The sequence below is a fragment of the Vidua chalybeata genome, chromosome Z (assembly GCF_026979565.1).
Source record: "Vidua chalybeata isolate OUT-0048 chromosome Z, bVidCha1 merged haplotype, whole genome shotgun sequence".
NCBI lineage: Eukaryota > Metazoa > Chordata > Aves > Passeriformes > Viduidae > Vidua > Vidua chalybeata.
The window spans coordinates 29,582,547-29,607,533 of NC_071570.1; the positions used below are offsets into that span (position 1 = coordinate 29,582,547).

The following is a 24,987-nucleotide window of genomic DNA, read 5'->3' on the forward strand; positions in this document are numbered from 1 at the left end:
CATGTGAAACTTAATCAAGTAAATCCTAGAATAAGTCCTCCATCTGAATGAACCCAAGATTGTCACAGACAGTGTATTCTTGTCCTGAAAGACAATCGACCTAAGGTTCAAGTCCTCTTGGACAACATTTTGAGTATAGGCTCCCTGCACTGCAGATGAACCACCTATTGCTTACACCCCAATAGCAAGACCAATAAAGATGGTATATTTATCTCCATTTAAAACCTAGGCAGTCAGATAGACATTTGATAACACCTCCTGCATTCAGGCAGATACTCTGCCAGTTATGACACAGCTTATGCACAAAACCAAACTCTAGAGCTGTTTCAAACCAATAAAATACAGATGGTCATGACAGAATTCGGACTACAAATTTTAACAATTCTGAGAATGTTTGTGGCATCAAATGTTTGAATTCATCTTGTGTCTGTGGCCTTTTATGGCTACTGGTTGGTCCAGAAGATACTACAACACAGTTTGACCTGTTAAACAGCTAAGGCTTTATACTAGAAATTACCAAATTATGCATAAAATACGGAATTCTTAGAAGTAATAAGATCTAAGTTGTCTTAATATGTTATGAAATTGATATTAGGAATTGGATGAGTCTTTTATATTTCACATTGTTAAGAAACAAAAATTTATATCATAATGGAGATTTCATATTTAAATGATCTCAAAAATAAAAGAAACTAACAGCAAACAGTTGCTGTTGTATATAATTGTATACTTAATTATAGATCTCACACTACCAGCCAAGTCATTGTTAGGGTATGTAAATTCCTGAGTTCCCTTTCCTTTCAGGGCAGAGGTGAGCAGTGCTAGTCAAGCAACATTTAAAGCTATTTTTAGATGTCATTTCCCTCCCCAACATGTGCATAACTTTCCAATTAACAATTGCTATTATGAACCTTTTACTTCCATCTGCTTTTATTTTGTTCCTCACTGCTTTACAAAATTGAATTAGGAGACATCACTGGCCAGTTTGATTACAACTACAATCAGCAATCTGACAACATGCTTGCAAAATTGCTAAATATTCATAGCCACGAAGGAAATTAACTTCAGCTGTGCTCTTAACATGTGAAGAGAAACAAAAATATTTCTGTGTAATTGCTTGTCTGAGTGGGTTTAAATAAAAAAAAGAACCATCAGATACTTATTAGAGCTTAAATTGTCAATTATTGCACATGCCAACTTGAAAGTCAGTGTTGTCTGTAAACAGTAACAAACACACCAGGAGGAATAATACATTTCTATATTGAAAATGGAAATTATACAGTCAAGCAGCAACAAAGAAGAATCAGAGATATGAATTTTTAAAAACACACTGATCTGAAGGCAAATGTCCAGTATCAAAACTTATTTGTAAGCTCTGGGCAATTGAACAGGTGTCTTCCTGGAAGCTGGTGTTTCCTGTTTGAATTGATATTAAATTTTTAACTAACTACAACAGCTACAGATTATGACTAAACATATAAAACATCAAACCAGTAAGTATTTTTACTCTACTACACTTCACACAGGCATGCACCATCTGTCACCGAGGTATGATCTGTAACTCTGTGACATTATCACATTACTCTCAAAAAGACTAATGCTACTGCCTAATCTCATGGTTTGAGCCGATTTCTAAACACTAAGCCTTGGCTCGCTGTCAGATCTCACTACCTGCCTGAGAAACAATGATGGAGCACAATTGTCACTTTTAATCAACAATTTAAAACTGCTCAACCCCTTTGTTGCAGCTAATTTATATTCTGCAAACACTGTTAAGGTGATTTGTTTCACAGATTAAAAGAAGCTATAGAATCCCCCTGGATTTTTGCTATGTAATAGGATAACAATCCTCCTCTAACACACAAAACAATCCAGGGCCCATACCTGAACTAAAAGGCAAACAGCTTATTAAGGTAATAAAAAAAATGTTGTTTGAAATTACAGAGCTGCAAGGTAATTAATCCCCAGCTCACAATATATTTTAAGGAAATTAATATGCTGAATTTATGACTGGAAAATAGCCCTAGTTGTTCCTGCCTAAAAAAAACCCTCTGCTGATTGAATTTGAAGTAACCAATGTGGACATAGCTTCTCAATCTGAAAAAAAAAAAAAAAAAAACAAACCCACAATAGTTACTTAAAAACCATGTATGGACGGTAGTCTCTGGAAAGGAGCAGCATATGAGTTTATTATATTCCCTTCAATAATGAGATTGCAGTGAGGATTTTTTTGTCTCAGTTCTTACCCTTTTTTTAAGTTTAATTTAAACCAACATAGCATCACATGCAGAAAGGCTGTTTGTGTGTAGTCTGAAGTATCATATACTGATAGAAGCACTACCAAAATGTATGCCCTAAAATGCATTTGAATATTATATCCATACATCTTCCAAAATCCTTTTCGCTGTAGTTGCCCATTCCAGTTCAAAAGGTCTTCCAGTAATATTTGAAATGCATTATTAAATCTGATAGCCAAACAATGGATGTTCTTAGGGGTTTCTGGCTTCTAGACACTGGTCCATTCTCAGTTCTGAGCTTTGAAAACAACCTAACATCTGTTTAATCTAAGTTCTCTGAATCTTCCAGATCTTCAATAAGCTAGTACAAGATCTGGGCAAATCAATTAAGTCTGTATTCAAAGCTTTCCTAGCAATAAAGGAAGCCACCTGTTTATGTGCAGATTACTGGATTCCAATTTCTAGGAGAAAAACTGCTTTAGATTACACCTCTATGCAATATTCTGTCCAGCAGCAAGACACAGTAACTAAAAAAGACCGTAAAATCAACCCTTTCCAACAGGTTGATTCCTAACATGCCAGTCAGCTCAGTTAACAGTTGAAAAAGCACTAGAATATTTTCTAGTATGGAAAAAACCTCAGTACTAAAGATCAATAGTGAGATTAATGGACTTATTTCATTCTAGATACCAGCTTTCATTTTAATACCATTAAGGGTTTAGAATTTAGACAGATTTAAAATGATGGACAAAATCACTCAACAGTATTAATGTATGTGCTCTATGACAATGCATATAGTCCAGCTTTCCCATAAAATTACAGAAATCCAAAAAATAATGCACATGAATTTAATCTTTTCTGGTGTTCACAAGAGACTGGGCTGAGAATAAACATTAACAGTATGGCACATAAAGAAACCAGAATGAGCATTAGCAGTTAGATAGCAGTAGTGTTATTAGCACCTCATTTAAAAAGAAACATTTTCAACAGCTTTGACTAGACTAGCAGACCAGCATCTAAATCTGTAATAGCAAATACTGAAACAGAGCTTAACCAATTTATCTATCACCTACTCACTAGTTTAAGTCTAATGAGCCTAAAACTTAAATCTTGCTAGATGTAAAAATGTGTGGGTAATCGCACCCTACAGATACCAAATCTTTATCTCCTATGGTTACTGTTTGCTTTAAATACATGTGAAGAAAACTACAGTTCACATGCTTGAAAATGAGGAGTACTGACCCTAAGTAAAAATTTGACTCTTTCAGAGGTATGGAACTAAAAAGGAAAATAAGGAAAAGGGAAATACCAAAATACAAAAAAGGGAAAAGAAAAGCTGGGTTGGATTGCTGATATCTCCTATCAGTCCAAGACTTCTCAGAGACCTAGTACAGGTCTACAGGTGATCCTTCCAGTGACAAAGTCTTCAATAATCATGAGAGCCCCTAAAGAGTCACCTCTCTTGCTTCCTTATCATACCACTGTGATTTCTTCTGCTGTTGGTCAGTCCACTCCTCTCCACTCTTCCACTGTTTCTTCTGTTTCAATGTATTTTTTTCCATACCATAATTTGCTTCCCCTGCCTTTCTAATACTAGTGTCCCTGACATGCTTCCATCTCAAAGAGTGTTATCATCCAGATGATAAGCACAGCTGGGAATTGTCAACTTACATTCAATGCATATAAAACCAAACATAAAAACATTGTTGCTGATGGTTGAGTTTATCACATGCTTTGCTTACTTCTGAAAATCACCAGTACCCTGTCCATTACTCTGGCCCACAATTCTCCTTCCTTCTTCATCCTTTGAATCCCTGTAGTCACATCCGTCCCCAGCCCCAAACACCCAAAACAAAACCTTAACTCCCAAACTTGCTACAAAACTAATTTCTAGAACACTGCTTAACTGTATTGTTGGTTTAAGTACTCCTATTTTGCCCCTTTTCCTGTGATGATATAAGCAGTTTATTTCTCTTATTTTTTAAACTATTTTCTCATTCAAAATCAAAAGGGAGACTCCTCAGTCAATAAAGTTAGCTTCTACCACCACCTATCCAGTCTCCTGTGTTGTAAGATATGGTCTGGGGATATTCTATTTCCCATCTGTTAGAGGTGGGGAAGTTATCCTCTGTTAATTGGGCAGTTTTCTTTATCTCCCCCACAACCAATCCTCCCTCCAGAGAGATCTTCTGTTAATGGGCCATTGAGCCTCACTGCATGACTGATAAAATTACATCATCCACTGGGAGATACGATGCCCAGAGGAGCCGAACATTCCTACCTGGATATAATGAGAGATCTGGAAGACCAAAGTCAGCCTTTTCCCACTGGATTCCAAGAGGAGCAGCTGTCTTCTCCACTGGATTCACAGAGGAAGACCAGGCCCATCTACACCACCACAGGACCTTCAGAAGAAAATTCCACCCTTCTACAGGATCACTGCTTCAACAGAACCACAGCTGTCACTCCAGGAGGACTGCAGCCAACATTTAATCAAACTGCTACCAACACCGACACCACAAGGTGTCAAGTCACATTCTGACTTTGGTCAGAAGGGTTTTTTTTGTTGTACTATTGCATTTGTATTTTTAATTTTCCTAGTAAAGAACTGTTATTCCTATTCCCATATCTTTGCCTGAGAGCCTCTTAATTTCAAAAATTATAATAATTCGGAGGGAGGGGTTTTACATTTTCTATTTCAGGGGAGGCTCCTGCCTTCCTTAGCAAACACCTGTCTTTTCAAACCAAGACATCTAGCTTCACCCATTTTTCACAGTAACTATCCACAGCATTCCCACAGAGATATATAAAAAGTATTCACTGCATTTTCCTTGCTTCTTGCCTTCACAACAACGCTTATAAATAAAATCCCAACAGCTTCCAGGCTGCTGTTGTGGAAATACTACTGCTCATCAAACTAAACAGTGTTTACCATCACCATCCCCCACATCATGTGCTCCTCTACTGAGCTAAGTCACCCTAACCTGTTCTGAAGGACAATCAACCTGTTGTCTATCCTACACTTGTGTTGAATCATGAGAGGCAATTCCAGTTTGTTTACTGAAAGTCCTTTAGATTACACAAAGGCTAATCATAATGCTTTGGAAAAAATTGTTTTTACCCATCCTGAATGGAAATGCACTACATATGTTACACCTCTACAAATACATGTATAAAAAACAAATAGGACAGCTATGCTGGTACAAACATTTAGGCTTTCTAAAAAGAAAATTTAAAGCAGACATATCTCCCTGGTCTGTTTCTTTACTGTTCCAAATCATAGTAAGCAAAAATACAATTTAAGTTTAATAAAAAACATACCATCCAAGTGAAGAAATACTTTGAGTCCTAATTTTTTTTATTCAGGGAGAAGAACAAGCCCACAATTCTACCATGAGAGGCAGGAGGCAACCGATTTTCTTGATATCTGCAAGAAGGTAAATTTTTTCCCCCTTGTGCTCCAATTAGGTCAGCTACAGAATCATAGAATGGCTGGTGCTGGAAGGGACCTTAAAGATCATTAGTTCCAACCATTTTGCCACAGGCAAAAGCACTTTCCACTATATCAGGTTGCTCAAAGCCTGATCTAGTCTGAGATGGGTCATTCCTAGCTCCTCTGGGCAACCTGTTTCAGTGCCTCACAATCCTCACAGGAAAGAATTTCTTTCCAATATCCAATTTAAACCTACCCTCTTTCCGTTTAAAGCCACTCCCCCTTCTCCTATCACCACACACTCTTGCAAAAAGTCCCTCTCCATCTTTATTGTAGGCATCCTCCAGATACTGAAAGGTGCTGTAAGGTTTCTGTGTCTTCTCTTTTCCAGTCTGAAGAACCCCAACTCTCTCAGCCTGTCTTCACGGAAGAGGTGCCTTAGCCCTCCAATCATTTTCATGGCCCTACATGAAACAGACCTACTATAAAAGGTCCAAACTTTCAGAAAGTTTTACCTCTGGATTCAAGGGGAGGTATTATTCCAAAATAAATTACAGCATTTTTAACTGTGAATAGAGATTCAGAATAACTCTGGAATACTTTTTACTTGAAGTCTGCATTTCAGCACAAAAAGTAAGGAAGGACTGAAGCAGAAACCATACAAACATCTAAACTGAGCAAGAACATTCTCTTGGTTGAATTTAAAATGGCTTGGTATTAGCAGAAAGACCAGAGAGGCTTCTCCACCTAGCCAAGAGTCAAATCAAGCAGATTTGTATCCTCAAACAGCAGCAGATAATGCAAAAGGTAAGCAGTGCTCCTTTCTCACTTAGACAATTAGTTCAAGGGGTAGAGAAAGGAAGCACAAGAGTAAAACAAGAGTTTTACATGATATCTGGGGAAAATATTAATCCTCTTCTATAAATCCAGAATGAACCTATCTAATTACAGGATTACAATCAAACAATTTTCCAAATTATCAAAAAATTTAAAATGTGAACCATTTGTCAGTTGATCATCAAGTTCTTCTCAACTTTCATAATTAAAAAAGTCTCCTATTTTGCCAAGCAAATTAAACATATATTTTAAATTTATAAGAAGTAAGTATATTTTGGTATATTTTATCTTATTCTCATTCACTTTAGTGGTCCTAATATTAGCCTCCTAGATATCTTAGATAGACCCCCATCATCCTTTACTTTCTGAAGTCTTCCTCTTCTAACCCACAATTCATTGCTATAGCTTTCCCCCCCTTCATTTAATTAACAGATGCACACTTCTCACTACTGTATTAGCCTGTTTTAGATTCAATGTTTTCTAAGCATCTAGTAAAACATCCTTTAACTGATTTCCCTTCAAAACTTAGTAGAAAAGGAATTTCTATACAGATGATTTCACTGAATGGCTTCCAAGTGATCTTTATAAAAAGGAACAAATAAATGCTGCTGATTAAACTTCATGTTTATTACGTACAATCAAAGTCAATTCACAGTCATTTATGCATTATCAAAAACAAGGAGGTTTTAAATACACTACTAGTTATTCGGCTCCTTTCAATAATAGGTGTGACTCCAAATACTTTTATAATTACTTCTAAAAATACCGCATCCATCATCTTTTTTAATGAACATTTTAATATTAGTAGTACAAGACCAACTGCACATAAAATTAAGTTTCCTGTACTTAGGGAGTTAGTCATCCTGTATATAACTGCAATTTGATAGTCCATAGCAAGCTATTTCTGCTGTGGCCACAGGGAAAACCAATTGATGTTATTTTTTTTTATTTTCAGTTCTCATCAAAATAGAATTGTCCTTTTTCTTCACTTTGCCATTCCTAAATTACAAGCAGCTATTTTAACCACCAAACACATCACTTTTTCTACCATGGGTCAGCGACACTACACAGATCAACCTTAAGCGTTTTCTTTTCTCCTTCAAACTGAGTACTTAACACTTTTTTCTTAATTATAGAATTATTCATCAGTCTTTCATGAGCAGTATTTCCAGTATCTTGCATTTGTATTAGAAAGAAGTTGGATATTTTTCCTTCTGCACGTGTTTAAGAGATATTCTACTTGCCTCTTTTCTGTAACTGATGTTTACTTCAAGTCTTTTTTCTTTGAGGAAAATCTGTCATCTCTTTTCACCCTAAAATCAAGCTGCTGGTTCATAACAGGAAAACCCACTCCTTTTACACCACTTACCTAGTCAGCTAGCTCACTCTTATCATCTTTGTCCTCATTTGCTTATCAACAGAAGTATCAGAAGACCACTTGGACCTGCAGAAACAGTATGGTTTTTGTCCATTTATAAAAACACGACTGCCTGTCTGTCTGTCTTGGATGGCTAGAGTCTTCAGAGATATGTAATCTATAGTACAGCATCATCAATAGCATTCCAAAACACACAGCACTTACTTACCATGCTACTCCTTCCCTATAAATCAAAGCAACTCATTCTTTTTGCTTTCTATGTACAAGGCTTCTTTGGACTGAACTTGATGCAGATTGGCTAGCTTCAAATTTACCTGGTCTTATTTAATGAAATCCAGTATTTCTCATTCTGATGTAGAATTCTATAAAACATCTATCCAGCTCTCCACACCATTGTTGTACGATCCTTCTGACACAGCAATGATACAGGAAGAAAATCATAATTTTTATATAAGCTTGTACAATTAAATTTGTAAACTCATACAATTAAGACAAGTATTTTGGCAGAAAAACAAACTACGGCACATCCATTACAACTACCCACAGCTGCTTATGACATCACTGAAAGTGAGCTATTCTATCAGACAATTCAGTTTCACCATCACTTCTTCCCAGAAGGAGGAAAATATACTTTCATATTATAATGTATACAACTGGACCATTATGAAAAAAATATCCTGGGGTTAGCGGGGGAAACAAGGAACAAAAGGAAAGGAGGAAATTGCCAGAGAGGTGTGTGACTGACACAGAAGCAGTATCTTAACTGAATAAATAGGCACTGACATTCAAAGACAACTGTCAAAAGCAAGTTAACTTGCCTACATTAGGTAGCACTTGATTCTATCTCCATGGAATAATGCAGATGGAAAAGGATAGAGGGAAGAGGAAGCCAGAATGTTCTCTGCACACTTCCCCTCTGACACCACCACACATTTATGACACTGTTTAAGAAGTTTTTTATTTGCTAGCTGCTAAATTGACAAGCAAGATTCAAGAACTGCTTACATAATGCAAGCATGAGTATCCCAACATCTACCTTTTGCACAGATTTAAACAAAGTTGCCTCTATGGAGGCAGGATGCTTTCCTTATAATACCCAATTCTGACCATGTGACAGCCAGCAAGCTTGTTACACAAGTCCACCTTATGATAACCTAATCTCCTTTAGACTCTTTAGCAGGGCACACATTTTAAGGGACAAACTAACTACTATTCCTTCTGTGACCTAAAGAAAAAAACATTCAACAAAGCAGTCTAGAATATGTTAATGGAAGTGCCTATGGGTCTGAGAAACATGTGAGTTATAGAGACAGCATGTCCATAACCTCACCTACACTATAGGGAACACGAGGGTCACAGAACAATGAGTTCCCCAAGTGTATTGCCAAGATAAAATATATCTCATGCTGACTAGTTTAACCTTCACAGCTGAAACACAGCTGAGATATGTTTGAGCAGGCATTTCATGCCATAACTTGTCAAATATAACTATGAAGGGGGAGAATTTGGGGCAGCATTTATTCCTACAAGGAGAAATGAATCAGCAAGTCAAGACAGCTCAGAGATTAAATAAGCAAACCAGAGTTTATGTAAGAATCTTGGAACATGTCCAAAATAAATAAGTCACAAGAACACCAAAGGGATGGGATACAGGGGATCCTTTTTAGTCAACAATTTTCTTTATTCAGGTGGAAGTCTTGATAGCAAGACAATGAAATAGGAATTTTCTTAACTAACTGTAATCACACAGCTTCAAAATTGCATCCTTAAATAAAGCATTGTCGAAAGACCAAATATACTCCAAATACATCTCAAAAGAAGCTGCTATACACTCTTAAGAGTGAAGATTACAGAGTTTTGTCAAATTCACCTATCAGACAACTACAAAAAGTTAAAAAAAATAAAAGAACTCTGACAACTTTTAGTCTTATGTTTCTTTCATATACTTTGGCTGTTCTCAAGTAAAAACTTGTTTATGGTTTCTATTTCCATGTCATATTTCAGTACCTGTAAATACATGTTGATACATTACGTTTACATTGGATCTAAGCATTTAACATTGTGCTCACTATGAATTTAGCAGCTTGACAAATACAGCAACTTTTCCAGAAACCTACTCATTACAAAAAGCTTTTGAGAAGCCAGAGAACATGCACTAAAAATTGGCATTAAAATGCCTCTATTCAAGATGATCACAAAACGTGAGGAACACTTATTAGGTCTTTTGTAATGCCTACAGTAAATTTTTCATTACAGCATGCTTTACAATTCAGCTATTGAAGCTATGTGTGCAGCCACAAGCTTATCAAAAAGCATTTCCTTCACAATCCTGTTCTTTTTAGCAGGTAGAGATTTTCTTCCTCCAATAAAGACTCATTAATCACAGCTGCTAATGAATCAACTGTTAGGAATGAAAAGGGGACTAGACTTAAGAGCAAACTACTGCAAAGCAAGAAACAAAATCTAGATCTAAGCATGTTTCCAAGTAAAAACAAGCAGATTCACAATGACACTAGGATTATAAAGCAATGTTCTAATTTAACATAAAATTATTAGCAACATTTAAATATGTGTATTTGCCTATTATCTTACCCATAATCAATGTTATTGAACAATATTAGTAGCATAAAAAAGAAAGAACACCCACTAAATCCAAGCTGTGCACTGCTGCCTGAACTCTCCACTTTGTGGTTAGCTTGGCAGTAGCAGTTTACTAGAAGTCCCAGCCTATCCAAATGATAAAATTGTTTCTCTTTTGTGACAATTTTTTCCATAATATCACTCTCTAGTCAGAGAATTATGAAAGAAATCTCTGAAGTTTAACAGAGAAAAATGGCACTTCTTAACATTCTGTAAACAAGGATCTACAGAAATAATTGTGAAGCCCTCACACAGATCATCAAGTACTTTATATATATATATACACATACATATATAGGATTTTCCTCTCAAAAAAAGAATATGCTCCTCAAAATCTAACTTTTTTTCATTAAAACCCACTCTTTCCCCATGAATTCATTTTCAATAAAAAGTTCCTACACCTGGTATTGTCTTTCCACAATTGTACCTAATTTAAGTATCATAACATCTCTATTTCCAAGCACACAGTTTCAGCAATTATTAAGCATTTAAAACATTATTTTTGCCATTAAAATATTTCCCCTCTCAAAAGTCAAACATTTTCTGTGGCTAGTTACACATATTTGTGGGTGCATTCTAACTATATTCTTGAATCAGAGCAAAAGATGGTGATAGCAGAATAAAAAAAATGCATTTGCTCAACAGTCTTTATTAGGACTAAGACAGTGTATTATCCTACTCCAGTATATACTGTAATTTACCAAAGATTTTTGTGGCACTTCAATTAGGGGACAAAAACTGGACAATAAAAAAAGGGCCACATCATTCTAATCAGTTTTTCCTTATTCTGGTATGATTCCTTTCTGAGCATCTATGTGCATTTGCTATTAAATAATGCAATGAAAATTAAGTTAAAAAAAAAAACATGCTTTCAATCTTAGCCCACCTTAAACATACCATTAACAAAGATATAGAACCACAACAGTATACACATTCAACTGAAAAAAAAAAGATTACTTCCCCAACACAAAAATAAAACCAACCCAAATCACTCTAACTTTTCCCTAGATAGAACAACAGCATTTAAGTTAGCTTATCCAGGGCAGAAATATTTTCTTGAAATTAATTTTATTTCTTGCACAAAGCTACCTGAATACATTACCATAAAATGGGTTATGAATTCAAAGTAAGCAAATAATGCAGAAAAATAGAGCAGAAGCAATGGAAGTCATTCTATACAAGTGCTCACATAGAGCTGTACCAACTTTAAAATACAAACAGACCATGCTCTATGACCCAAGTGCATCAGACAGTGCCAGTATAGCAAATATTCCCAGCTTTCCTTGAGAGAAAACAAATATAATTCACATTTCTTAGGCATCATCCCTACAAGCTACTGTAATACAAATTCAGCAGTTAAAAATTTGTCATTCTTACATGTGAGTGGGAGAAGATATTAATAGCACACTTAAGAGTGTAACTGAAACAAAAAGTGTACCAAAACATTTATTTCCCTTATCTCCTTTAATATATGTAGACAGTCACCTACCCAAATCACTCCACCACTGCCAACTTACACCATAGGAGCCTGAATCAACTTCTCAGCTGGGACCATAGATTCACGAGGACATCGAACAGTTTATTAAACCATCCACATGGATCTGTGAAAGATAATTAAGAACTGTTTTCAAAATGATGGGTGTAAGCGGCCTTGCACAAAACTACAACAGTTTCAAATCCACACATTTACTTTGTTCTACACCAGAATCAAACACAGACAACACAGAAACAATAATATGTAGCTTACCAGAACAACCACCATTCTATCAACATTAATTTTTTTTCTTTGTCAAATCTGAACATAATGCAACCAGAAAAAGCAGTGTGTCAAAACACAGAAAAGGTAGAACTGATTACAATCTCCTCCTTCTATGGCAGCCAAAACTGAAACATACACTTGCAAGCTAGAGTTCAGAACAGCTCTCTGTTATTTCTATGAATGGAGTCAATTATCAGATTAACAAAATGTAACCAAAACCAACAAGCAGTTATGTGCAGGACCTGGACTGAATGACTTCCTCTTTAAAGTTCTGATGAATCTCAAGCATGTTCTCTGAAAGAGAATCTACACCACCCACACAGACACAAATGCTCCCACAACCCTCATGGGGAAATAAAACTCACTGCAACAAATGAGCATTTAAAAAAAGCTTCAATTATTTAACTGGACCTGCCAGGTGCCTTTGATTTAGCTTAACATCATATTTTACTGAAGGTCTGCAGCCACAGCTATTGACAAGAGTGGAGACAGTTGCTTACAAGTAGCTGGATCTATTTCTCAGAAGCTTACTCTGCCTGGTGAGCTTTTGTGGAATATTGCCGTATACTCTGTATGTTGAGAAAACAAAGTTTTAATATGTGGTCCTGGCTAGTAGGCCAGAATAATGCAGTAAATCTGAGATGCCTGTGAAACACACCCATGGCCTCATCTTGGTGACATTTGTTGAAGACAGTTCAAATACAGTGCCAAAATACAGAAGAATGGTTTCTCATCTGGTTTTAAAACAGCTAACACATCTCACCCAAAAGAAAATGGTCTATTAAATATAGGTTTCTGTGTTGATAAATGGAATCTCTCCTGAAAGAAGCTATTATTCAGGAGATCAGATCCTGATTAGTTCTTAATACACAGCCACAAAACTGAGTTTCACGATTCCTGGAGTTTTGTAATTCCTAAAGTTTCTACAACAAACAGCAGCAATTGCCAAGAAAATAAGTGTTTCTGCCGCTGGCAGAACACTGTGAGATTTAACAAACCATGAAGCATCCATAGTAATACAGTTGTTTAATAGATCTTAGCTACCTTTTCCAAAATATTTGTTTTACCAGCTCCCCAGGGTGCCATGGACACCCCAGCTAGAAACTCTGAAGGATGCCACAGTTGATGACTGCACTGCTACTTTCCTGGCTTTCTCAGGAATAGAAAAAATTGGGCTGCTGCCCCTTAAAGCAGTGGCTCTGAATTTTCCTTAGAAAATTTTCCTACTGCTTTCCCACCTATAACCAAAATTCTTGCATGGTTGAAAATACTAACATAAGTATCACCTTAAATCAAGTTTATATCTAGCCAGCAACTCCCTTCATACACACCCTGTTTAGGAATTGATGGTCTATGATGTAAAGCCTGGAACAGCTTTTTTAGCTCTTAACTAAGGAGAGCTAACTTCCCTCTCTCTTGTCTTGTGATCTTCCAAAGAAGATTCAGTTCAATTTGAAATGTAAGTGGTATTTTTACAGATGAAGAATGGACTGTTGAATATGCTGTCTCTTCCAGATTACCTATTCAAGCTTGTGACTACCTGGCATCCATGATACAAGAGCTCTGTGGTGATGTAGACTCCAAAAGTTAATAGCTGAGGAAGAGTAAAAACATAAGAATTTTACACATCATTAGAAGAGAGACCTTTGACACTTCTCCTAATGCCATATTCCCCACAATAGGGTAACTTAGAAAGTAGAACTAAGGCTATGGTCTACTTCTAGTTTTTCATTATCAGAGACTTGTAATTTTTAATTAAAACACACTACTTAATTAGTATCAACAAGGCAATCCAACTCAAATCCCTGATGGACAGGTCACTCCAGGAAGAAGGACCCATACTACATTTGAGTTAAAAACCCATTTCAGAACAATTATGAACAGCCAGAACTTTTCAGAAGTAGACAAATTTGTTCTGCTGAATACCTAAATCATCCCTTGCAGACAATATGTTGGAGCTTTTGTGGCTGCAAATACAATTAGGAAAAGAATCAACTTGGATTTTACTCTACTATCACACTTGTGAAAACCATGCTGCATTTAAAAAGTATTACTTGAGACACAGAACAATTTTTTTCCATTTTACTGTATCTAATCCGCTGTTACTGTTACTCCATTTTTTTCAATATATGACATGAATAATCAGGGTTTGCTTATCTACATGAAATTTTGTTGAAGTCCTGTGAAAATTTAGATGTGGTTACTACTGCTATCAAGTACTTCAGAGTTTGCAAGAATGTATCTGAGAGCCTATGCTAAATTGACTGGTAATATTACATTATAAACCAAGGGTATCTATCACTTTGGCTACACTTACTGGAAAAAAGTGTCAGATGGAACACCGCAATGGATGCTACTTTCATTTTCACCCAGAGCCAAGAAGCATCATCACACCACTATCTTAGCAATATAAGAGCAACTAATGATAGCAGTGAGTAATGGAAAAGATAGCTTAAAGCAGCAAAATTAATTTAGAAATATTCTATTAATCAAGTTTTAATATTGTAAAAAAGATTAGATGAGATATTTATTAAGTCAGTTCTACTGAATCAGTAGATCTATGCATAAAATGTAACATTTTGATTTCACAATGAACAAGAAAAAAAATCATTTAGTACCACAGGATTCTTCCCCTCCATTTTATTCATCTACCATGATAAATTTTAAAATGCTATTTAGATTTTTTTTTTAAAGCATAGTTTAGCTGAATCTAAAGTGCCAAATAAGAAAAATAGGAACTTAGGAATATATGGGCATAATTACTAGCAGTGCACACACAAAATCAATACTTCAGCAATTACATTAATGCAGCTAGTCATGAACTGAAAAAAAAGGTTTCCTCAACTGCTTTCTGAAAGGAAGTAAATACTTAGTATTTTTTTTCCATTAAGTTGGACAAACAGAGGATGCATATAATTACAGGTAACAAAAATTAGTTAGCCTATATTACAAGAAGTTGCTTTGATTCGTATTTATTCTACTTTTAAAAATCCAGTAATAAGTGCTTAAACACACTTGACTACTACCATTAAAAGTGTTAAAAGATAGTCTAGTTATTAGAAGCTAGGTGATGGGCAGGAGAGGGCATCAACTAGCAGATACTTTGTGAGCTTTTTTTATTTTACGTTGAGTAGCTGACTGATTTGTACACAACCTTAAGACTTAAATTCTTCATTGGATCCTAAGGACTCCTCTAGATCAATGACTCAAGGAAAGGATAGGAAGAAATCCACTCCAGCAGTACATAATACCCTTACTAGGCTCAGCTTAGATCTCAGAAAAGAGATCACCACAGCAGAGAGAGAATGAGTAATTTTTATGGATCTTTAAATATTGTCCCCCTGCACCCCCTGCTTATTTCAAGATACAGAGATATAAATACAGGCACATACACCCAAAAAGCAGTGTCAACTTGCCTTCCAACTACACAGCAGAACAAATGTAAAAATACATAGCTATCTTTCACAGACCTTTCCTGCCCAGCATTTTAACATATGCCAGATGCACTGAAACTATACACCAGTCTCTCAAAATCTGACTCTTCCCCCAAAGCCCAAAACTGTAGCATCAAAAAAAAAAAGAAAAAAAAAATTTTGTGTTTTAAGTGGAGAAAAATGCAGGAAAAAGATAATTCTAAAAACAGTAAAAGTGAATGCAGTTGATACTATTTCAGTCACACATTCACTTAGAGGGGAAGGGATTAATGCAAACATGAAACTGTACCAAAAAAAATATACCTGCCCTCAGGTTCAATTTCAATTTACCACACTCTAGATTCTTATTACAGATAGACTCTCAAAAATCAAATAACAAATGAAGGAAACAAAAAAAGTGCAACTTTTCCCATGCTCATTTGCAAGGTCAACAGATACTTCAGTATCTTAATAACTAACTAGACTATGAATGCATTTAAGAAAAAAATCCTAGTATATTTTTAATCTGGGGGTGAGTGAAGGAAATGAAACAACCAACCTTTGCATCACTGGAACAAAAATTCCAGTCCCAGAGAGATTAATACCATTATTCTAGTTATTCTCAAGTATGCAGAAGTTCATCATTCAGAAACAATCTTCAGGAAGAATTCAGTATCTCCAAATCCTGCACCACTTAATCCTTGTACTGCATCATTTGAAAGAAAAAGCCTAATACATAAGTTATCTTCCCAATTATAATGTTCAAGAAAATTTGGGACTTAATATATTCTGAACTTTTTTTCTGCCTTCGAACTCCAGGAAAATAAATTATCTTAACAGCAAACACTATTTCCCCTGAAATGCTACATCAAATACTTATCAATCAACCAGAAGGTAAGGTGTTATTCTACAGAAAAAAAGAGCAGGACATACAAATAGACAACTGCTGTCATAAGAAATAGCTTAACTGCTTAAGGATGTGCTGAGAACTATCCATTTGACACCTTAGGATTCCAGCAAGCAGGCAGTGTACAGCTAAGCTATCAGAAGTAATTGCTACTAACACTGGTGTGCCTGGAGAAGGAAAAAGTCCTCACAACTCAATTTAAACGTTTTTCATGCGATGACTCTAAGAAATGCATTGCAGGGAGCAATTTAAACTCAGATAACAAGAAATACATTTTAAACTCACTAGTGCCTTAATATATCACTGCACTGTAGTCTCTCCTGAGAAGCAGACATAAGCACAGTATCAGAGTCTTAAAAAGTAGGTAACAGCACAAATACCAGCTCTTTCTGTTCACTTCATGCCCATGAGTGCCACCTCCTCTCTCATATAGGGGCTTGGCCCTTCTGAAACAGGAGGGAAAGATCAGAAGTCACCTGCATTTCATAACTGCAGTACAGTCAAGAGAGGCCACTATACATGGCTTCTCAGTACAGACCCAAAGCACCTCCACACCCAGCTAGCAATCTTCCTAGAAGATTTGAGAATGATGAAGCTAAATGTCCTCTCTTCTTCCATCCTCTGCCCCTAAATTATCTCGCACTTTCAATCCCTCCATGAATAAAGGTGACTCTATCCTGCCCATCTGAAACTGAAAAAGTAAAACACCATAAAGGCATGGCACATTCTAGGTGACAGACCTAAGTCCGTCATTTTGTCGTAATACATAACATATGAACTTGTTTACTAATCATACCAAATGCCCATCACCTGTCTGTTCTCCACTCACACTAGGCTTAAGGTCTAATCTGAAGGAATAGCATGCCACATTCAAATACTGTTGACCTACACATTTCGATCAAGAGATTCCTCTAGATAATGAAAAACACAATGAAACCAGAAACCTCAACGAACTAAAGAGGCTAGATATATAAGTCTCAAAAGCAAGTGTTCTGAAACGTAGCTTTCAGAAGAAAAGGTCTTCACTGTTTCTTCTCCTTTTCCATGGTTAGTTTCTTCTTCTTTTCCATGGCTGCACTCCTGCAGCAATTAAAAACCATTTTACAAAGAAACATGAAAATCCCAGCCTACCGTCTCAAGTCTAGAAGTCAATCTGCCTATGGCAAGAAAAAGTAGGAGAGATGGGAGGTGGTAGACTATAAATCTGCTGAAAAGAAGATGTAACTGGGTAAATATCCCAGTTTTTAACTGCACTTTTGACTTTTATGTACATATTATCAAGGATCAAATCACTGATGATGAATAGCAACATTTACATTTATTGTGTGTAAGTGGAAGACTATTCCAATTCAGCAACTGGAACTCAAAAGACAAGTCAATCTCCATCATGCAAAATTCAAACTACAGCCTGCTGCTTCTCCCTCACACCTGCCTTTTATTAAAGCAAGGGTTTCATAATCACAATGTAAGTCCAATCAGTAACTGATCCAAAAAGCCTAAACCTGCAAGACGTTGAGGAGAATTTTTTTTCATTTAGATCAGTTTGCTCAACAACTCACTGACCTTCAGTACCATATCTCCACCTTCAATACCTTGTCTTCACTTTCAATACCTTGTCTTCACTTTCAATACCTTGTCTTCCTTCTGATGCAAAGAACCACATTGGAAGCAAGGAGGAAGTGTGCAAAGCAGATGCAGCAGAATGTTAGACATTTAGCCAGAGGCTTTATAAATTAAAACTCCTTTAAAGTAAAGGTGATAACTTCATTATTACTGGTATTTTTTTAGCACAAATAAATGTATCAAAAAATATATGCAAGCATATTTTAATGCTCACAATAGCACATGTTGATGGCAAAATTCATTAATGTGTGTCACATTTATATTTTAGTCCGCCTTGGATTCATAGTTTTAGTGGAGGGGGCAGGAGGGAAGAATTAAAAAAAAAATTAACCATGATAAATATCTACAGGCAACCAAGAATAAACAAGGATACTCAGTGAATCCAGTGAACAGTTTGGTCCAGACACTGACTGTACCAGTACTTTTTTTACTCTACAAAACTGAAAGAAATATTCACAGGATGTGGTCTGAACTTCAAGACACTGTGGCTCAGCAAGTGCTGCGCATGTTTTTGCAATGAAAACTCAATTACTTGCCTACAAAGCAACACTTTAAATTAAAAGAGACTTGAGGGAATGAGGATAAAGCACACAAAAGTATACAGATCATCCTCCCCAACATGGTAGGTTCAAAATTTACATACACTTTCTTTCTTTTAACCAAAGCAAAAACCATTTATAGATTTTAAAGTGATCAATACAAGGAGGTGTTTTGCAAAGAAGCACTATTAAGGGAAAGTCTCAGTTGTTTACTTTGGCCTAATATTAAGGTTAAAAAAACATTTAGAAAAATCTTCAATTAATATCAACCTGCAACTCAAACCATAAATAGATACACTGAATAGATTTATAAAAATTGATATTTATATATACACAACAGCACCACTAATTTAGATGTATCTTTCTTTCACATGTCCTACTGTTTTTAAAATGTAGTGAAGGTACAAAAAATGCCAAATTCCTAGAGTATCAGAAAGCTGCCACTTTATAGCCCATGATGCCCATAACTTAGAGGAGAATGCAACCTATTTCCAGTATTGACAGTAAAGGTGATTTGTCCTAAATCAAGTCCACAAAATATGACATTTCCTAATAGACTTCAGATGCTTGGATATAAAGCAAGGCTAGTAATTGCTATGAACAAAACCTGTCTCTACACTGCACCCAAATTTCTCATCTAAATTCCTCTTCTACAGCCCCTCATACCAACTGATTAACCTAGAGCCACCCACACCATGCACCTCAAAAACAGACTTAACAGTATATCTTGATAAGAAGGAATAGAAACAGCTTTTTTTTCATTAAAAAGAATTCTTCCATGATGCTGTCTGCTGTTTTGCCCTCAAATAAACATTACCAAAGTCTTAGAGAGCTTAAGGAGAATGTACATCTTCAGGAAGAAACCACAAGAAACAATGAAACAAAAGTGTAACAGTCAATATGCTTTTAAAAGTTACAACAGTTATAAAGCCATGTAAATTAAATTACAGGGTAAAATTAAGTTACAAAGTACCTCAAAAAGAAACAAAAACAACCAAAGATAAAATAACTCAACTGTTTAATGGAGAGGTATAAAATAGGTATTTACAACCAACAGCACAGGAAAATCTTGGAAAAAAAATTGGAATAAATGCCAAGGAGGGAAAAAAAAAACCCTGTAGATTCCATAGCATTATTTGTCTATTAAAACCAGAAATGACAGGTACTTTGATGACGGCTGCAGTTGGTTATAGAGTGAGAAAAGACAATACATTATAACTCTTGCAAGTGCACTGCAATCTGCAAGGTTTACATGTTCCAAAAGGCAAAACCCAAATTTTATTTCAAGCTTATGCTTTCTGGACAACTGCATTAACACTATGACAGCAGCAAGTCCAACTTGAAGACAGGTCTGTGAACTAATTTCCAAGTCTGTTTGAAAATCAATCCCTGCTACTCATGATGACATGGGCTAAAGTGCAAGTAAGATTCAACTTAGTATTTCACACGGAAAATGTCAGTGAACCAGGCCAGACTCAAGAGAATGAACACATAGGTCTAAGGTGCAGGGAGGAGAGGAACACCCATAGACAATTGCCTGTACACCTGAAGTACATTTCAGATACACTAAAGAACAAAAGGAAAACATAGACCTGGGAAAACATTTCTCTGAGTTACTACTTCTGATACTTCCTACAATTCAATAGCTACAGACCACTCCTGTAGCCACTGATAGCTGGGAGACAAGCAGAAACACTGGAATTAACTGTGCTTGAACAGGTGAGGCCTCTCTGTGGCTAACAGGACCACTACTCCTTCATGAAACACAAAATTTGATAACTAGAATGAAGATAAACACCAAACTTCAAAGAAGAACAAAGGCTGAGGAGGAGGAAAGCTCATGTGTACCTGAACATATGTCTGTAGATTTTCTCATACTTATCCCAAAGAAGGCTGAGACCAATCAAACTAACACACATCACAATCAGGGAAGGCAGCTGGACTGCCAGAATAGATACATAAGCAATCAATAACCCAGCTGGCTTGGACCAAGATACAAACAGGCAACTCCAGGATTTGTCTCATCTCTCAGCAGATGAGCAAATCTTTAAATGGTGGTACCATTATCATTGGACAGCTAAAAATCTCAGGGACTGGAATTTAAACCAGAAAACAAACATAGCAGCACCACCTTTTCAACTCGAGAGACATGAATGTATCATGCTTCCAACCCTGCTTTACAACAGATCTCTTACAATCACCCCAAAAAACTACAGCAGTTACGGCCTCTGCTACAGACTCTGCTTCACATGAAGCTACTTTATTAGTAAATGCTTGTTTTAAACAAATCCGTGCTTTCCACAGCTATGGAAGTAAAATATTTGCCCTCTCTTCTCTTTCAAGGACCTCTCATTTCTTACACAAGACTGAACAGCAATTAGGATGTTATGCAAGTTAATTTACTGAAGTTAATTTTTAACTCCATTTCTAATCACAGGGATTGAACAACAAGAAAAAAACAAGAGAAAAATTACATTCAGAAAGAACAAGCAAAATTGCTTTTAAAATATACATACTTCATTCCTCTGTCTTAAAGAGGCTGTTAAATTATTTCAGATCAGTAAAAATTATGCAATATACTAGTTAGAAACTAATCAGATGAAATTACAGCTTTTAGATATACATGTATTTTTCTGTCAATGCACTTTTTAATACCTTTGCCTTCTAACTAGAAGAAATTAAAGTGAATTCCCACCTACTTTGCCAACATGGAATAACAAGCAACAAAACGCTTGGCCTTGGGCTTGTGTCTTTATAATAACAAAACCCTGCAATATTTGGAGCTAGTAAATGTTCTTACTCCTTGTCTTGAGAACTTGTTGGAATTAAGATATTGAGCAGAAGCAAAATCCTTCACTGGTTATTTTTATCAACCATGGCTTTCTTCCCGCATTATTAAGTAACTACATACTTCTCTCGGTGTTGTAAAGACCACATACACTACTAGCCTTAAAACAAACAAACCCTACAAATAAAACCAAAACCTCCACCAAACCAAAAAAAAAAAAAAAAAAAAAAAAAATTCACCCACCAAAAACCTGCATACTGTGCACAGGCCTAGATATCCAAGGAGGAAAATATAATTATGGTTTTCCTCTTCCTTCACTCGTATTGATAGACTCCTGCTTTCAACTTCTAGCTATGGCATATGTAAAAGAAAGAAAAAATAGGGGATGGGGAAAACAAACAGTAGTGAAAATGCTAACAGTGTAAGTCAGCAATTGGTAGTTAATACCATCCTCAATACGAAAAGCTCTCTTTATGCTCTTAACTCAGGAAATAAAATATGTTTGAAAAACATAATTACCACATTCTTTCAGTCAGTCAGTTTCACGTGACTATGGTATTTTTATTCGTTTGACATATGCTGTTTCCTGAATGGATTTAATGTATTTTGGCATTCCAGAACAAAACCGCTCTCAGCGTTTGGCACTTCATGTACAATGCAGCCAGGAAGCCACTCCTCAAGACTCTGCAGCCATCTGCAGCAGACACGAAAGGTTTTTGACAAGCAAGCTGCACTGCTGTAAATATGCAGTATTTAAATATAAAAGAAAAGTTCTCATCTATTAATCAGACTCTGCACATAATTGCCTGCAGATAAATTCAGGTGATCTGCAACATAAAACATGTCAGTACAGAAACAAAAAAGGGGAAAAAAATTTAAAATATACTATTTCTTATCAGAAGGTTACTGATTATTTAAATGCTTACTAAATTGTATGGTCTACACAAAAAAATCCAGTCCCCAATGCCCTGTCTTACATGCCCTCTCCCTCAAAAATGCAATTCCCAGAATTCCTACCTAAAAGCTAGGAAGGATCAAACAACAGAGATCAGAATAACACAGCAGGTGCAGAACACTTGAAATACAAAGTAAGCAGTGTTGGGTACACAGGAGGGGGAAGGAAGAACCACACTCAAAACCCTCTAGCTAGTAACTGCTCAAAAAAAAACAAATCCAGACAGGTTACATAATTCTATTTATGGTAACAGGAAGATAAATGGAAACACATTCATAGATCAGAGTTCAAAGGAAGTACGTGGGGGTATATATATTCATTTCCTATTTTGAATTTGGCAGATATCAAAAAAATATGTCATACCAAAAACTACAAATAAACATGCACCCCAACATTTAAAAGACTATACAGTGCACTAGTACAAGTTACTACTTGAAGAGAAATAGTATATAGAACTGGACTTCCATTTTACTTTATAATTTCTCTTCCTTTAAAGAACACTTCTGTCTGTCTTCTAAGTATTATCCACTTCAACAAGCCAGTTTGGTTTTTGTTCTTACATGTTTACTATAAAATGCTGTACTAAAAGCAGAAGCCTTTATTCATAATGCAGCTTTAAATACAGTTTCACTTTAATATGCCTTTTTCATTACAATAAGGAGTGGCTAGAATAAGAAGTAGCCACTAGTTTTAAAAAAAAGCAAAGGTTCAAAAACTGAAACAGAAATAAGTTGTATTTTCCAGACTCTAAGCATCTCGTCCCTCTAGTTTCTACAATAATTATGCTACATATTATCTCAATATAATTCTCAACAGTTTTAAGAATTACTGTCCTGAACATATAAAGGAACCCCTGAAGCTACTTACCTCTGTCTATGGTTTTTCTTTACTTTAATTTTACTTACATGGATCCCAATACATGCCAGTTTGCTGTTTGTAACAGTGATGCAGAAGAATTACACCTCTCTGCATTGGCTGGGGTTCTTTCTAACTACAACATTTTTCACGTCTTCCATGTGGGTAAGCACTGTTATTCTTGTCCTCTATTTACTCAGCTTTTCTCTCACAATGCATGTTTGATTTTTGCCAATTTATAATCTCTTTTCACTGCCAACAAAGTGATGAAAAATTTGAGTTAGTATTTTTGTACTAATTTTTTTGCTTTACTTAGTGTTCTGTTCCTCTAAGTGAATAGATGATGATTAAAGAGAGCTGTTATGTTATTTTTATTTTACTCTCAGATATTTTGCAGATCACATAAGCAACTGATACAAAAAAAAAAAAAAAACAGAAGGCTATTTTTGAATAGCATATAAAGTATTTTTGCCTCTTTAGATAGGGAATAACAAGAGTGCACTGCTTACAATAAAACTTCTATGAATAACTTAGAATTTAGACAATTATATTTAATTACACTTTCTCTTAAAAGTGTTGTTTTCAATAGGGATAACAATTCACTATCGGAAGCCAAAAACAAGCTTTTCTCCTCACAGGAGATTTAAGATGCACTAAAAGAATCTTCTTTCTCATCAAAATGCTGAATTTGAAGTTGATTTAATAATTCCCAACTTAAAGTGTTACTTAACTTCTGATACCCTGTGCTCTCCAGCATGAGAAAAAAATAAAGGTACAATACTACTTTGACACTACCAAAGTAAAAAGGGACACTGCCATGCTGATTTGCTATTAACATGTCACCCTCTTTTCTCAGAACAAGAAAAAGTGACTGAAGAACACAATGCAGGAATTCCAGAGAATTTCATAGCTGTGACTTCAATTAATTTGAACCATCCAATGCGTACTTCAGACTTCTCAAAGATTAAAACCATGTTAATACAAAACTGGAGGAAATTAGTAACATTCTGATTTTGAGGGAAAGTTATTCCTCTGCAGATATTTCATGCTCTGAAGCTGAAATTTAAAATCTAGAAATTCAACACCTGTGGAAGGACGTGTGAGCTACAAATCTAAACTAAGCAAACATATATTTAAATTCAGTGGAAGTAAGCAGGGACTCTTCACAGACAAGAGAGATTTTTTTAAAAGGTTAAGGAACAATTTGTTGGTTTTTCATTGATTAGTTTATGTAACGGGAAAAGCAAAGTAAGAAAGAGAAGAGAAAAATATTAACAATATGTTTCTCTCCCACTCTGTTACACTTTCTTCTAACCTGCTCCATTGACAAGGCCATAATATTTCCCTTGACACATCACCACCTGCTGCTGCAAAACCAATTCAGTAACTGACATCATGAAAGACTACAGGATATTTGAAATGTTGACAACACATCTCCAACAGATCCCACAACTTCCCACAGAAATATCCCACAGAAATGTTTGCCTGCTTTACTGTCTTTTTCTCATAAGAACAGCATTGCAAAACCACAGAATAATGCCAGGATCCTCAGCATTTCTTCTGCTTTGTTTCAGTAAAGCAAAACAAAAGAAATGCTCCCTGAAAAATTGATGAACACACTCA

General features: G+C 35.8%; 1 protein-coding gene across 7 annotated transcripts in view; it reads right to left on the reverse strand.

Moving 5' to 3' along the window:
* The window catches only part of ERBIN (erbb2 interacting protein), a 115,319-nt gene that overhangs the window by 83,546 nt on the left and 6,786 nt on the right, over positions 1-24,987 (reverse strand). For 5 of the 7 annotated variants that reach the window (XM_053931337.1, XM_053931335.1, XM_053931336.1 and 2 more), the window contains exon 2: positions 12,015-12,126. The exons of 1 other annotated variant lie outside the window; for it this stretch is intronic. The gene's annotated coding sequence lies outside the window, so the exon portion shown is untranslated. Of the gene's footprint in view, positions 1-7,876; positions 7,952-12,014; positions 12,127-24,987 lie in introns of all 7 variants that reach the window. One more of the 7 variants, XM_053931334.1, reaches the window with a different exon arrangement.